The sequence below is a fragment of the Sciurus vulgaris genome (genome assembly GCF_902686455.1).
Source record: "Sciurus vulgaris genome assembly, chromosome: 12".
NCBI classification, from domain to species: domain Eukaryota; kingdom Metazoa; phylum Chordata; class Mammalia; order Rodentia; family Sciuridae; genus Sciurus; species Sciurus vulgaris.
This window is the reverse complement of record NC_136473.1, coordinates 55825036-55842107: the sequence shown is the minus strand read 5'-3', so window position 1 is coordinate 55842107 and position 17072 is coordinate 55825036. Positions and strand designations below refer to the sequence as shown.

Below are 17072 nucleotides of genomic sequence, written 5' to 3'. Positions count from 1 at the left end.
GGCAGGGTGGGGGATTGCAGCACTGAAACGGGTTCTCCAGTGTCACTAGGAATGAGGAGATCCCAGAGGAGCAAAGCTTAACCTCCAGAAACCAGTGGGAACAGTAATTAGAATGTATAGGTTAGAAAGAATGTTTTGACTTCAGAAAATTTTTTTTTTTCTCTATCAATTTGCAAGGACACCTAGAAACAGTTTGCTTTTACATGGTAGAACCAACAGTACACTTTCACCATATAGCCTCAGGACTATTTAAATTCTGCCAAAATCTGTTCGTCACAGATATTTACCATCTTGACATCCCATAGAACATCACTTGGCTCTGCTACATTGATGGCATCATGCTAAACTGACATAGTGAACAGTAAGTAACAAGTACCTTAACCGATTTGATAAGACCATACCTGCCAGACTCCTCATGCAGAAGTGCAGTTCGTGATAATCCTATGGAATGGTGGGTTATTCCCTTCTGAGTGAAAGATGGAGTTGCTGCACCTTACAGAATCTACACGAAGAAAATGGCAGAGCACTAGTGGACTTCTTTAGATTTTTCAGATGGTATATACTATTTGATTGTGTCATTCTGATCCACTTACTGAGTGACATTTAATGACAGGAAGATCCCTAGGATTTTGGAGCGAAGCCACTTCCTCTTCTGGAGGTAATTCTTTATAGAAACAGCACCTGGCTTGCAACAGAGCTGCCCAACATGAAGTGAATGTTACCTAATTCATCAGGACATAATGTTTAATGTATGAAGAATCAATCTATCACCAAGTGGGAACAGTAAACAGAAATCAGGAACAAGTGAGTCATGGAGCCATGAGTGAGTTGCATGAGAAGTGGCACAGTCCTCATGATACCCATTCTACTGCACTACTGTCTTTAACCAGTTCACTCTTTTGGCCTCATAGGAAAAAAATTTTCAAAACTGGGCAGTAACTGTAGGAAGGTAGGGTGTGGCTGGAGGAGGTAGGTCGCTGGGGGTGGCCTTTGGGTTTTTTAATTTATTTATTTATCTTTTTTAGTTATACATGACAGTAGGATTTATTTTGACATATTATACATACATAGAGTCTATCTTCCCATTTGTGTGGTTACACACAAATGGAGTTACACTGGAGTTACACTGGTCATGTATTTATATATGAACACAGGAAATTTATGTCTGATTCATTCTACTTTCTATTCCTATCCCTGCTTCCCTTCATTCCCCTTTGTCAAATACAATGAACTTGTATTCTCCCTGCCCCTTGTTTGTTAGCATCTGCATATCAGAGAGAACATTTGACCTTTGGTTTTGGGGGAATGGCTTACTTCACTTAGCATGATATTCTCCAGTTCCATCCATTTACTGGAAAATGCCATAATTTCATTTTTCTTTATGGCTGAGTAATATTCCATTGTGTATATATATCACATTTTCTTTATCCATTCATCTGTCAAAGGATACCTAGGTTGGTTCCATAGTTTAGCTATTGTGAATTGAGCTGCCATAAACATTGACGTGGCCATGTCACTGCAGCACGCTGATTTTAAGTCCTTTGGGTATATGCAGAGGAATGGGATAGCTGGATCAAGTGCTGGTTCCATTTCAAGTTTTCTGAGGAATCTTCATACTGCTTTCCAGAGTGGTTGCACCAATTTGCAGTCCCACCAGCAATGTATGAGTGTACCTTTCCCCCCACATCCTCACCAATATTTATTGTTACTTTTATTCTTAATAATTGCCATTCTGACTGAAGTGAGATGAAATCTCAGTGTAATTTAATTTGCATTTCTCTAATTGCTAGTGATGTTGAACATTTTTTCATATACTTGTTGACCATATTTCTTCTGTGAAGTGTCTGTTCAGTTCCTTTGCCCACTTATTGATTGCGTTATTTGGGTATTTTTGGTGTTAAGTTTTTTGAGTTCTTTATATATCCTGGAAATTAATGCTCTGTCTGAGGTGCAGGTGGAAATGAATTTCTCCCACTCTGTAGGTTCTCTATACACATTCTTGATTGTTTCCTTTGCTGTGAAGAAGCTTTGTAGTTTGATACCATCCCATTTATTGATTCTTGATTTTACTTCTTGCATTTTAGGAGTCTTTTTGAGGAATTCAGTTCCTAAACCAACATGATGGAGATTTGGGTCTATTTTTTCTCCCAGCAGGCAGAGGGTCTAATGCCTAGGTCCTTGATCCAGTTTGAGTTTTGTGCAAGGTGAGAGGGTTTCATTTAATTTTGCTACATATAGATTTTCAATTTTCCCATCATTGAAGAACGTCAATACAAATTGCATTAAATCTGTATAGCACTTGTGGTAGTATGGTCATTTTGACAATATTAATTCTGCCTACCTAAGAACACGGGAGATCTTTCCATCTTCTAAGGTCTTCTTCAATTTCTTTCTTTAGTGTTCTTTCTTTAGTGTTTAGTTTTTATGATAGAGGTCTTTCACCTCTGTTGTTGGATTGATTCCCAGATTTTTTTTTTTTTGAGGCTATTGTGAATTGGATAGTTTTCCTAATTTCTGTTTTAGTTGATTTATCACAGATATATAGAAATGCAATTGATTTATGAGTGTTAATGGGGGTGTTAAATTTATAGCCTGCCAGTTTACTGAATTTACTTATGAGTTCTAGCAGTTTTCTGGTGAAGTTCTTTGGGTCTTCTAAATATAGAATCATGTTCTCAGCAAATAGGGATAGTTTGCATTCTTTTCAGATTCATATTCCTCTAATTTCTTTCTTTGCTCAAATTGCTCTAGCTATAGTTTCCAGTACTATATTGAATAGAAGTGTTGAAAAAGGGCATCCCTGTCTTCTTCCAGTTTTTAGAGAGAATGCTTTCAATTTTTCTCCATTTAGAATGATGTTAGCCTTGGACTTAGTGTATACAACTTTTATATTGTTGAGGTATGTTCTTACTATCCCTAGTTTTTCTAGTGCTTTGAACGTGAATGGATGCTGTGTTTTGTCAAATGCTTTTCCTGCATCCATTGAGATAATCATGTGATTTTTGTCTTTATTGAGTGATAAATTACCTCTATTGATTTCCATATGTTGAACTAATCTTGCATCCCCAGGATGAACTCCACTTGATCATGGTACACTATCTTTTTAATATGTTTTTGTATGCAATCTGCCAGTATTTTATTAATAATGTTCCTATGTTCATCAGGAATATTGGTCTGAAGTTTTCTTTCCTTGATGTGTCTTTGTATGGTTTTGGAATCAGGGTTAATAAAGCTTCATAGAATGAGTTTGGAAGGATTCCCTCCTTTTCTATTTCATGGAATAATTTGAGGAGGATTGGTGTTAGTTCCTTCTTTGAAGGTCTGGTAGAACTGGGTAGAGAATTTTTCTGGTCCTGGGCTTTTCGTTCTTGGTCAGCTTTTGATAGCATCTTCAATTTCATTGTTTGAAATTGATCTGCTTAAATGTTCTATGACCTCCTAATTCAATTTGAGTAGTTCATACAGCTCTAGAAATTTGTTGATGTCTTTAAGATTTTCTATTTTATTAGAGTATAAATTTTCAAAGTAGTTTTTTATTATTATCTGTATTTCAGTAGTGTCCATTTTGATAATTCACTTTATCCTTTTTCATCAGGAATTTTAGTAATTTGTGTTTTCTATTTCTCTTTGTTAGCTTGGCTAAGGGTTTATCAATTTTATTTATTTATTCATGGAACCATTGATTTTTTTCAATGTTTGTTCATTTCAATTTCATTGATTTCCACACTGATTTTAATTATTTCTTGTCTTCTACTGCTTTTGATATTGATTTGTTCTTCTTTTCCTAAGGCTTTTTGACTTTGTATTCTTTTAATGAATGAGCTCAATGCAATGAATTTTCCTCTTAGTACAGCCTTCATAGTGTTCCAGAGATTTTGATATGTTGTATCACTGTTCTCATTTACCACTAAGTATTCTTAAATTTCACCCCTGATTTCTTCTGCTATTCTTTGATAATTTGATAGCATATCATTTAGTCTCTAGGTGTAAGAGTAGCTTCTATTTTTTATTTTATCATTGATTTTTAATTTCATTCTATTATGACCTGGTAGAATGCAAGGTATTATTTTTATCTATATCTATTTTATCTATATTTTTGTATTTGCTAAGAGTTACTTTGTGGTCTAAGATATGGTCTCTTTTAGGGAAGAATCCATGTTCTGCTGAGAAGAAAGTGTATTCAGTCATTGATGGATGATATATTCTATGTATGCCTGTTTGGTCTAAATTATTAATTTTATTTTTTAGCTCTGTAGTTTCTTTAGTTTTTGTTTGGGGGATCTAACCAGTGTTGAGAGAGATGTGTTAAAGTCACACCAGTGTTATTGTTTTGTGGTCTTTTTAATTCTTGAAATTGAGAAGGCTTTGATATACATAGATGCTCCATTATTTGGGTATAGATATTTATGATCGTTATGTCTTGTTGATGTATAATTCCCTTCTTTGTCCCTTCTGATTAACTTTGGCTTGAAGTTCACTTTATCTGATATGAGGATAGAAACCCCTGCTTGTTTACTTGACCCATGTGAGTGATATGTTTTTTTCCTGCCTTTCACCTTCAGTCTGTGGATGTCTTTACCTATGAGGTGAGACTCTTGAAGACAGCATATTCTTGGGTCTTGATTTTTAATCCAATATGCCAGCCAATGTTATTCTTTTTTTTTTTCCAGCTTTAGAAAGAGGTCAAAGTACCTGTATTTTTAATAATTTCTTGACAAGGTAAAATAATTTTATATTACAATCCAAGGCTGGTAAGGTGAGGAGGCAGCAGAACAATTGAACAAAAAGGGAAACTGAGAAACACATGGTAGGCGGAGGGAAGGGTTTTACCTGGAAAGGATGGGGGGTGGGGGTAGTAGGGCCACTGCCCAACTAAAATGCAATAGGTTTGTTACTGAACACTATTCATGGGAAGACAGCATCCCAACTCCTTTTCTACAGAACACTGGGAATAACAATGATGCCTCCCAGGTAGAAGTATGATTGGGGGTTGGAAGACAGAGACAGGGAAGAATAAAAGTCAGAAACAGACACTGAGAGTCACTGGCAGACTGACCACAAAAATCAACTCTCATTAGTGGGAGAATAAAAAGCTGGGGGAAGATGCAGGTTAACAAAAAAAAAAAAAAAAAACTGTAACAATAAATGATATCTCTGGAAGGTTCAAGAGAAAGGCGACTCTTCTATGGTTTTGACTTGCCTGGTGTACTTCCACACACACACACATATACACACAAATGACTGCTTTCCCCAGAAGCACATACTATAAATAAGAGAAATATTTCCCAAAGGAGCAGCAGCATCTGGACCTCAAAGGTGCAGACACCCGACCCCAATGTACAACTGGCCTGGGAAAAAGCAATTAGGAGTGAGAGGTCCAGCCATTGCATAACACAGAAAGGATCAAGTTAGAGAGGAACAGGCCTAGACCAGCCCTCTGATCTCCACTCTCAGTTCTCCAACTCACCCTGGGCACCAAGCGGCTACAATATCAGGAGGGAGGATGGGCCCAAGACTTTTCCCTGGGTATATATGACAACTAAGACAACTATCACCTCCTAAAAAGGGTATGTGTGGAAGGAAGAGGAAGGTATGCAAGGTATTGGAGTAAGAAGGGGTGTATGCAAATCCATGTGTGTGTTCATCACACATACACATGTGTATGTGAAAACCCCAGTTATAAAATATCTGAGGATGTTAAGGACTCTATTGAAGGCCTAAGATGTTCTTTGTCATGATTGGGTTCAAGGTGGGATGTAAATAAATGGGAAACCCTAAGTTATCACCAGGGCAACTGTGGCAGGGAGGATCCAATGTCCCACAGATACAAGACACACTAGCCTTAGAACAGGAAGGGGAGATGATCCCCTAACACACACACACACCTCAGTTCCTAAAAAAAAAAAAAACCTAGTATTTTCCCTATAGTTCCCTCAGCTTCTAACCAACCACTCAAAAGACAGAGAACACAAGGTCTGACAAGTAGAGTAAGAAAGGGGAGAGAGAAAACACAAGTGTTCTTGTGCCAATATTCTGTACGCATAAACCTGGGAGTTCTCCAGAAATTAGGGCAGGCTGAGTGTAGGGTACTAGGGAAGGAGACAGAAAAGTTCCTGAGGCCTGAAAAAAGAGGTAAACACATCAAGGAACTAGATGAGAGTTTCATTAGACTCTAACTAAAAACAGAGAGGTGTGATTACTATTTCCAGCTAGTTTCCCCATCACGATAGTCATGTAACAAACCAAGCAATGTTGGTCTTGAGCCAGACTCACAGAGTCCCCTGGCCCTGACCCTGGCCTCAGTACAGTGTCTCTGCATTGCTGCTCTGGGGCTGTTTTATCTTCTCGATATTTTTCAGGATCATGTCATGTAGAGTGACATATTGATTCCTCAGCTCTGCTATGATGAGATGAAGGCTGATGTATTCTTTCTCATCAATCTCTGTCATGGTGCAGCGATAGTCCTCCACATGGGGATATTTAGCTATTTTAGAAACCAATTTGGCTCTTGTAATATAATATCTAGAAATCTGGTCCAGATAAAATGTAGCTTCACTCTCAACAGTTCTTAATTCTGCAACTGTCTCCTCCTGAATAGACATCCCAAAGTTGTTCCCATCTTCTATCCTGGGAATCAGGAGCTGTACCCACATTTTGACTGTGTTACATTTCTCAGTCAGCAGTCAGATCTCAGGTTTCACTTTCTCAATAATGTCTACCAGCTGCTGGTTGCTTTTTAACATCCCATTAGGCATCACAAACACCTTGGTTCCTTGGAACGCCTCTTCGCACTCATCTAACCTTTGCTTCTTGTAAGTGGGACCATCCAGTCCATCATGGCTATTGGTGAGAAGAATGAGATCAGGGACTGGGAGATTCATGTCCGAGTGGATCTGAGTTAGGTCATGGATATTTAGGATTGGTTCCTTCAAAAACTATCAAGTTCTAACAACTTCTTTGGGAAAAAATTTGCCACCAAGTCTTCTGCCTCACTTGTGATCCACTCCCTGAAGAATCAACCTTGAGCTTCACTTCCCGATCCACTTTCAGCAATGAGGCTGGGCCGGGCCTGGCCATGTCCGCTCTGCTGGAAACCAGAGGTGCTGTGGACTCCAGGGAGGGGGCCAGAGGGACCTGAGGAATCTTGGCTGCCCTTGGGACCCCGCTGTGCTCTCTGGCTTTCTCACTACTCGCTTGTTCCCTCCCTCTGTGCCTCTCGTATGTCTGGTCACCCGCCTGCTGCCTGCTGCCTCCAATGTTATTCTTGAGAAATTATTGTTCTGTAGTTCAGGCTTTCCAGTTGTAAATTCTTTTAACTTTTGTTTATCACGGAAGGCTTTGATTTCACTTTCAATTCTGAAGCTTAATTTTGCTGGCATCCATTCTCTTTCAGATCTTGGTACATATTATCCCAAGACCTCCTAGATTTGAGGGTCTGGGTTGAGAAATCTGCTGAGATCTGGATTGTTTTTCCTCTAAATGTGACCCATCATTTCTCTCTGGCAGCCTTTAAAATTCTATCCTTACTCTGTACATTAGGCATTTTCATAATGTGCTTGGTGTGTGTCTGTTGTAATTTTGTATATTTGGTATTTGATTTTCCATTTCATTCCTTAGGTTCAGGAAATTTTCTGATATTATTTCATTGAAAGTATTGTGCATTCCTTTGGTTTCCATCTCTGAGCCTCCGCCTTTCCCAATAAATCTTAAATTTGATCTGTTCAGGTTATCCCATATTTCTTGGATGTTCTATTCATGGTCTCTTAACATCTTTTCTCCATGATCAACTTTATTTTCAAGATTATATATTTTGTCTTCATCACCTGAGACTCTTGTCTTGCAAGTGATCTAGACTGTTGGTCATGCTTTCAAATTAATTTTCAATTTAGTTTATTGATTCCTTCATTTCAAGCATTTCTGCTTGATTTTTTTTCAGAATCTCTATCTCTTTATTGAAGTGATCTTTCATTTCCTGTATTTTCTCTCTGATTTCACTCCATACATCATCATTTACCTCACAGGTCAGTTTAACTATGTACATTCTAAATTCCCTTCTCTAACATTTCTTCCAATGTGATGTTGATGTATTCTGTCATTGAAGTATCTTGGTTTGTTTGGGGTGATTTTTACCCTTGCTTTTTCATGTTATTTGTGTGTCTACCCATCTAACACTATGGATCTGAGGCAGTAGAGACTCTACCTTCTGGACTTAGAGTGTCACTGAAGGTTTCCTGTACCTCACTGTTTAGGGGGAGACAAATAATAACAACAACTAATTCAAACAACATACAGCATTAAGCCAAATAGTTCCTGCTATGATGTCTACAATATTAATTGTCACAATCAACAGAAATGATATGGTCAGTTATTGCCTATAATGAAACAGCAAGTTTGTAAAAGAGTTTACATTTTTGAATGGTGGACAGGGAGAGAATAGAAATGATATGGAATGTGATATGTATGAGGGAGGAGGAGAGAAGATAGAAGTAAAAAAATTAAAGGAAAAGTGAAAGAGAACAATGGAGATTGGCTGTTAGAAGGAGAAAAGAGAATCAGGGAAAACAGATAAGTGAGAGAAAAAATACATATAAAGTAAAAAATTTTAAATATTAAACATGAAAAATAAATAAAAATAAAAGAATGCAAAACAAAACTGAAATCCAACATCCTACTCCTAAAAAACTGATCCATAAAAAATAACTGACTTCAAAAATGCTATAAGTGAGAAAAAACAAAATGTGAATATGTATAAACATCCATGAACCATTATGGTCACAATTAAACAGATAAAAGAAAAAAAGGGGGGAAAATATCTTGTGAAAAGTTAAAAATTGTTTTCTGTTGGAGTTCGAAAGATTCTCAGCTTCCCTTCTCATCAGTGTTAGGTAGGGTCTGCTGGAGTGTGATATTTACTTCACCCTCAGGGTGGGATTACTAGAGTGAGAGAGGTAATCTGGTAGGCAGAACTCCGGGAAGCAGGGTTCAGGTTTAGGTCTGCTCCACGCTATTTGCTGAATGACAACTGGTCTGGAGATTTTAAATCAGTGCACCTCCAGGGCCAAGCAATTGCCAGTATGTGCTGCAAGACTGCACCCCAGAGATCTCTCCTGGGTTCTACTTGTGTGGTGAAGGAGCGTTGTCTTTGATCTCTATACTCTCCATACCCAGACATGCCTCAGGCCTCCCAAAAATGTGGGTTCCTTTAATTCTCTTATCCCTCCACTTTGCTTATGGAAAGACCACTCTATTTTGTGCCTCTGGCTGTGGCAGTGACTGTGACTCTGGAGATTTCTTCCTTATTTTATTATATCCAAACTCCAGAGTCCCTGATCTACTTTGAATGTCCAGTATTAAATTCCAGTGAAGTTTCTCACCTCCCACTTTTTTTGTTCACCCACCTTGCTGAGAAATTGCCTATCTGCTTTCTAGGTTTCATGCCACAGAACAGCCAGGAAAGTGATGGTCTGTATCCCACCATCTTGAAAACCTCTGGAAATTCTGAAGACCAGTTGGCAGAGGAAGAAAAATAGTAGGCCTGGTTTGCAGACTGCTTTTCATGGTATTCTGTACTTAATGCATACAGAATTGCACTGATGTAAATGTTAAAGGGTCAAGGGTATTCCTATAGACAGAGTAAAGCATCCCCATAGGCAGAACACCAAGTTTGCCAAAAGCAGAGGCCAACCCCCAAATTCCACTATTCCCTAGTGAAACCAGTCTGCCATCTGGAAACAGACTAAGATGGATTATACTGGATACTTTTCATTATGGAATGGAAAATTATTTGTCCTTACTGTATGTGGCAGGGGAAGACACACATGATGTGTATACATCTTCTCTGCATGTGTATAATGAATCTTCCTCTCCACAATTTCTCTTCCAGAGCCATGTTCATGTATTTACAGAATACCCTATTTATTTTCCTGATATCCTATGTAACATTGCTCCCAGCAGAGGAACTAATTTTACAGCAAAAGATAAAATATGACAGTGTGCTCAAGTCTATGGAATTCCCTGGGCTTTTCATATAACCCACCATCCACAAGCAACCGTACTGACAGAATAGTGGTATGGTCTAAAGAAGTTTCAATTATGACATCAGCTTAGAGATAAGCCTAGGATATTGAATATTCTGTTATGACTACTGTTTGTGCTTTGAATCAGTGACCAGTATATGATTCACTCTTAGAAGATAAGACTATGAAAAAAAATACGCTGTCAAAAAATATATATAAATGGGGCTGGGGTTGTGGCTCAGTGGTAGAGCGCTTGCCTAGCATGCTTAAGCCCCTGGGTTCTATCCTCAGCACCACATAAAAATAAAATAAAGGTATCATGTTCACCTACAACAAAAACAAACAAACAAAAAATATATATAAATGGAATATAAATGGAAACCCTCCAGATACAAAAGACTAGTAGTATCCAGAATATTTAAAATTATACATCAAGGAAAAAAGGCAGATAAATCAAATTGTGTAAAATTTTTAAAGGAAGTAGGGGAAATCCAAATGGCCAAAAGTTAACCTGATCAGGTGCTCAACTACACTAGTAATCAGGTAAATGCAAATTTAAATAACAATAAGATATTACTGGACGTTCATCATACTGGAATTTTTTTTTAATCTAACAGTACAGGGGCTAGGGACATAGCTCAGTGGCAGAGCACTTGGTTAGTATGTGTGAGACCTGGGTTGCATCCCCAGCATTACATACACATACAAATCTGACAATACCAATGTTGAGCAGGATGTAGAAGAACAAAAACTATATGAGGGAGTAAAATTCATGCAATCACTTCAATAAGCACTCTGTCATTCTCTAGTAAAGTTACACTTAACTTTTCCACATCTTTTAATTTCAAAGCATGATATGTTTGTCAATCAGATTTGTGTTTTGTAAGCAGCATAGAATGTTTTAAAAATCTGGTCTCATAATCTTTTTTTTTTGTCATTTCTCATCAAATTTAATGAGATAAATTAAAATTGTACATTCAAGTAATATGACTTTCACCATCATCACACTTGAATTTTTTAAAAATTTATTTTTATTGTAAACAAATGGGATACATGTTGTTTCTGTACATGGAGTAACAGCATTCCATTTGCGTAATCATACATTTACGTAGGGTAATAATGTTTGATTCATTCTGTTATTTTTTCCTCCCCCCCACCCCTCCAACCCCTCTTTTCCCTCTATACAGTCCCTCCTTCCTCCATTCTTGCCCACCCACCCCGTTATGTGTCATCATCCGCTTATCAGCAAGATCATTTGTCCTTTAGTTTTTTGAGATTGGATTATCTCACTTAGCATGATATTCTCCAATTTCATCCATTTGCCTGCAAATGCCATAATTTTATTATTCTTTATAGCTGAGTAATATTCCATTGTATATATATATGCCACAGTTTCTTCATCCATTAATCAATTGAAGGACATCTATGTTGGTTCCACAATCTGGCTCTTGTGAATTGAGCAGCTATGAACATTGTTGTGGCTGTATTTCTGTAGTATGCTGATTTCAAGTCCTTTGGGCATAGGCCAAGGAGTGGGATAGCTGGGTCAAATGATGGGTCCATTCCAAGTTGTCTAAGAAATCTCCACACTGCTTTCCAGAGTGGCTGCACCAATTTGCAACCCCATCAGCAATGTATGAGTGTACCTTTTTCCCCACATCCTCTCCAACAACTATTGTTGCTTGTATTCTTGATAATTGCCATTCTAATTGGGGTGAGATGGAATCTTAGGGTAGTTTTGATTTGCATTTCTCTTATTACTAGAGATGTTGAACATTTTTTCATATGTTTGTTGATTACTTGTAGATCTTCTCCTGTGAAGCATCTGCTCATATCCTTAGCCCATTTGTTGACTGGGTTATTTGTATTCTTCGTGTAGAGTTTTTTGAGTTCTATATATATTTTGGAAATTAGTGCTCTATCTGATGTATGAGTGGCAAAGATATTCTCCCACTCTGTAGGTTCTCTCTTTGCATTGCTGATAGTTTCCTTTGCTGAGAGAAAGCTATTTAGTTTGAATCTATCCCAGTTATTGAGTCTTGCTCTTACTTCTTGTGCTATGGGAGTCCTGTTAAGGAAGTCTGGTCCTAGGCCTACATGTTGAAGATTTGGACCTACTTTTTCTTCTAGAAGATGCAGGGTCTCTGGTCTGATTCTGAGATCCTTGATCCATTTTGAGTTGATTTTTGTGCAGGGTGAGAGATAGGGGTTTAGTTTCATTCTGTTACATATGGATTTCCAGTTTTCTCAGCATCATTTGTTGAGGAGGCTATCTTTTCTCCGTTGCATATTTTTGGCACCTTTGTCTAGTATGAGAAAATTGTATTTATTTGGGTTTGTGTCCATGTCCTCTATTCTGTACCATTGATCTACCTGTCTATTTTGGTGCCAATGCCATGCCGTTTTTGTTATTATTGCTTTGTAGTATAGTTGAAGTTCTGGTATTGCGATACCCCCTGTTTCATTCTTCCTGCTAAGGATTGCTTTAGCTAGTCTGGATTTCTTCTTCCAGATGAATTTCATGATTGCTTGCTCTATTTCTGTAAGGTACATCATTGGGATTTTAGTTGGAATTGCATTGAATCTGTATAGCACTTTTGGTAGTATGGCCATTTTGGCAATATTAATTCTGCCTATCCAAGAACATGGGAGATCTTTCCATCTTCTAAAGTCTTCCTCAATTTCTTTCTTCAATGTTTTGTAGTTTTCATTGTAGAGATCTCTTACCTCTTTTGTTAGATTGATTCTCATATTTTATTTTATTTTATTTTATTTTTTTGAGGCTATTGCAAATGGACTTGTTTTCCTCATTTCCCTTTCAGCTGTTTCCTCGCTTGCGAATGAAAATGCTTTAGAGCCTGTCTGGAGTCTGCGGGCTCCGAGTGGCAGCAACGAGCCAGGAACACAGTGACTCGCCTCTCTTTCCCACTGGAATGCAAAGGAAAGGAACGGTAACTAGTTTGGGGGACGTGTTTGGGAAAAGGACGTGCCGTTCTGGTTACCTTCTTAGTTTGTTTCTCCGCCATGTTCCCTCAGGTGCCGCATTTCTACCTCTTCGCCCCTCACCTGCCTTTCTTTGTCTCCTGGAAGCTCCGAGGCGTGGGCCGCTGCAATCCTTCTTGCTGCTCTGCTCGGAACCGTCAAGACAAAAAATAATATCCAAAGATATTTTGGCACTAGCAGGGTGATCTATAGCAAGAAAGATGAGCAATGTGTTCCAACTGGTGTGACTTCCGAGAAGACTTCAGAGAACCAAGACAGAGGAAAGGAGAATATGAAAAAACTTGTTAGACTATAAAGGACATGAACGTTGAATTAAGCACAACAAATGCACAAACAACAAAGCCAGCCAGCAAAAAAAGAAACTTAAAATTTGGAGACAATTGGCAAGCTTCAAAGAGCTCCAGGAGGTGCTCCAAAGGAGAGTTGAGTCCCTGAGTCCTGAGTTGGTGGCAGCTGCATCTCTGGTGGCAGATTCTCTCCCTTTTGACAAGAAGACAACCAAGTCAGAGCTACTTAGGCAGCTCGATCAGCATGAGGAAGACTCAAGGGACAGAAAGATAGAGAAAAGCCTAAAATTAGTTTCAGTTACATAATATCAGATATGAAAATTGCCAGATCTGCTACAGCTAGAGTTAGTACAAGACCAGAGCATCAGATTCAGTTTGATGAAGGTTCTCTCTACCAGGAGAAGACAGCTGATCTTAAAAACAGGAAAAATTTATTCAAGGGGCGAAGACTTAATATTTTTGACATTGAAGCATTTACTGAAAAATCACTGAAACAGAGACATCACCTTCTCTTTGGGATGTGGAATTTGCTAAGCAACTAGCTATAGTAATGAACAGCCCTATCAGAATGGGTTTCAAGAGATGATCCCGTGGACGAAAGAGGGGAAACTCTGGGTGTTCCCAGTCAAAAATGAAGGAGGTTTTGATGATGATGGTTCAGAATTTCATGAACATATATTTTTGGATAAACACCTGGAGGATTTTCCAAAACAAGGACTGATTTGCCACTTCTTGGAGCTGGTGACTTGTGGCCTTTCCAAGAACCCATATCTGAGTGTTAAACAGAAGGTTGAGCACATAGAGTGGTTTAAAAATTATTTTAAAGAAAAAAGGAACATTTTAAAAGAAAATAACATACAGTTTAATTAAGACAATGGAAATTTTTGTTTCAAGCTGCTGGAGATGGATATTATAACTAAATAAAATAATTTTACTAGAAAAAATGCTTTAGATTTATGTGTGTTGATTTTATAGCCTGCTATTTTGCTGAATTCATTGATGAGGTCTAGAAGTTTTCTGGAGGAGTTTTTGGATCCTTTAAATATAGAATGATGTCATCAGCAAATAGTGACAGCTTAAGTTCCTCTTTTCCTATTAGTATCCCTTTAATTTCTTTAGTCTGCCTAATTGTTCTGGCTAGAGTTTCAAGGACAATGTTGAATAGAAGTGGTGAAAGAGGGCATCCCTGTCGTGTTCCCATTTTTAAAGGGAATGGTTTCAGTTTTTCTCCATTAAGAATGATGTTGGCCATGGGCTTAGCATAGATGGTCTTTACAATGTTGAGGTATGTTCCTTCTATTCCTATTTTTCTAGTGTTTTGAGCATGAAGGGGTGTTGTATTTTGTTGAACGCTTTTTCTGCATCAATTGATATAGCCATATGACTTTTATCTTTAAGTCTATTGACATGATGGATTACGTTTATTGATTTACGGATGTTAAACCATCCGTGCATTCCAGGGATGAAGCCCACTTGATCGTGGTGCACAATTTTCTTAATATGTTTTTGGATATGGTTTACCAATATTTTGTTAAGGATCTTTGCATCTATATTCATCAAGAATATTAGTCTAAAATTTTCTTTCCTTGATGTGTCTTTTCCTGGTTGGGGTATGAGGGTGATATTAGCTTCACAGAATGAGTTTGGTAGGGTTCCCTCCTTTTCTATATCCTGAAATATTTTGAGAAGTATTGGAATGAGTTCTTCTTTGAAGGTCTTGTAGAACTCGGCTGAGAATCCGTCTGGTCCTGGGCTTTTCTTGGATGGTAGGTTTTTAATGGCTTCTTCTATTTCATTGCTTGATATTGATTAAATTACGTATGTCCTCCTGGCTCAGTTTGGGAGGAGCGTATGTCTCTAGAAATTTGTCAGTTTCTTCAGTAGTTTCTATTTTGTTGGAATACAGATTTTCAAAGTAGCTTCTCGTTATGTTCTGTATCTCAGTGGTGTCTGTTGTGATATTTCCTTTTTCATCATGAATTTTAGTAATTTGAGTTTTCTCTCTCCTTCTCTTTGTTAGTAGGCTAAGGGTTTATCTATTTTGTTTACTTTCTGAAAGAACCAACTTTTTGTTTTGTCAATTTTTTGAATTGTTTCTTTTGTTTCAATTTCTTTGACTCAGCTCTGATTTTAATTATTTCCTGTCTTCTACTATTTTTGCTGTTATTCTTTTCTTCTTTTTCTAGGGCTTTGGGCTGTAATGTTAGGTCATTTAGTTGTTGACTTTACATTCTTTTCTGGAATGTGCTCCATGCAATGAATTTTCCTCTTAGTACCTCTCCATCCTCTTAATTTTCCTCATAGTGTCCCAGAAATTTTGATATGTTGTATCGTCGGTCTCATTGACCTCTAAGAACTTTTTTATCTCCTCCCTGATGTTTTCTGTTATCCATGTTTCATTCAATAGCATATTATTTAGTCTCCAGGTGTTGGAGTAATTTTTGTTTTTTATTTTGTCATTAATTTCTAATCTCAGTCCATTATAAGCTGATAGAACACAAGGCAGTATCTCTATTTTTTTGCATTTTCTAAGTGCTGCTTTTTGGCAGAACGTATGGTCTATTTTTGAGAAGGTTCCATGTGCTGCTGAGAAGAAAGTAAATTTCCTCGTTGATGGATGGAATATTCTATATATGTCTATTAAGTCTAGGTTATTGATTGTGTTATTGAGTTCTATGGTTTCTTTGGTTGGATTTTGTTTGGAAGATCTAAATAGTGGTGACAGTGGTGCATTAAAGTAACCCAGAATTATTGTGTTGTGGTCTATGTGATTCCTGAAATTGAGAAGGATTTGTTTGATGTACAGGGATGCACTGTTGTTTGGGGCATAAATATTTACTATCATTATGTCTTCCTGATTTATGGTTCCCTTAAGCAGTATGAAATGTCCTTCTTTATCCCTTCTGACTAACTTTGGCTTAAAGTCCACATTATCTGATATGAGGATGGATACTCTGGCTTTTTTGCTGTGTCCATGTCCATGGTATATTTTTTCCCATCCTTTCACATTTAGTCTGTGGATGTTTTTTTTCTATGAGATGAGTCTCTTGCAGGCAGTATATTGTTGGGTCTGTCTTTTTAATCCATTCTGCCCATTTATGTCTTTTGATTGATGAGTTTAGGCCATTAACCTTCAGGGTTATTATTGAGATATGATTCATATTCCCAGTCATTTGGTCTTATTTTTGGTTTTTGACTTGGCTTGGTTTCTCCTTTGAGTGGTTTTTCTCTAAGGTAGTTCCTCCCTTTGCTGACCTCCATTGTTGTTTTTCATTTCCTCCTCATGGAATATTTTGTTGAGAACATTCTGTAGCACAGGCTTTCTATTTGTAAATTCTTTTAACTTTTGTTTACCATGGAAGGATTTTATTTCATCTTCAAATCTGAAGGTTAGTTTAGCTGGGTATAGGATTCTTGGTTGGCAACCATGTTCTTTCAGAGCTTGAAATACGTTGTTCCCGGCCCTTCTAGCTTTTAGAGTCTGGGTTGAGAAGTCGGCTACTATCCATATTGGTCTCCCCTTATATGTAATCTGATGCTTTTCTCTTGCAGCCTTCAAAATCCTATCTTTATTTTGAATGTTAGGCATTTTCATTATAATGTGCCTTGGTGTGGATCTGTTGTGATTTTGTGCATTTGGTGTTCTGTAAGCCTCTTGTATTTGATTTTCCATTTCATTCTTCAGGTTTGGGAAATTTTCTGATATTATTTCATTGAATAGGTTGTTCATTCCTTTGGTTTGTATCTCTGTGCCTTCCTCAATCCC

General features: G+C 37.7%; 2 pseudogenes across 2 annotated transcripts; one reads left to right on the top strand and one right to left on the bottom strand.

Annotated features, from left to right (window-relative positions):
• Nucleotides 1-4683: 4683 nt before the first annotated feature.
• On the bottom strand, nucleotides 4684-7092 carry LOC306641661 (proteasome activator complex subunit 3-like; annotated as a pseudogene). The gene has a single exon. The product of its transcript is annotated as a proteasome activator complex subunit 3-like (transcript).
• A 1427-nt stretch (nucleotides 7093-8519) lies between these two features.
• Nucleotides 8520-14244, top strand: LOC306641401 (small ribosomal subunit protein mS31-like; annotated as a pseudogene). Its single transcript has 3 exons — nucleotides 8520-8532; nucleotides 12839-12923; nucleotides 13053-14244. The product of its transcript is annotated as a small ribosomal subunit protein mS31-like (transcript).
• Nucleotides 14245-17072: the final 2828 nt, after the last annotated feature.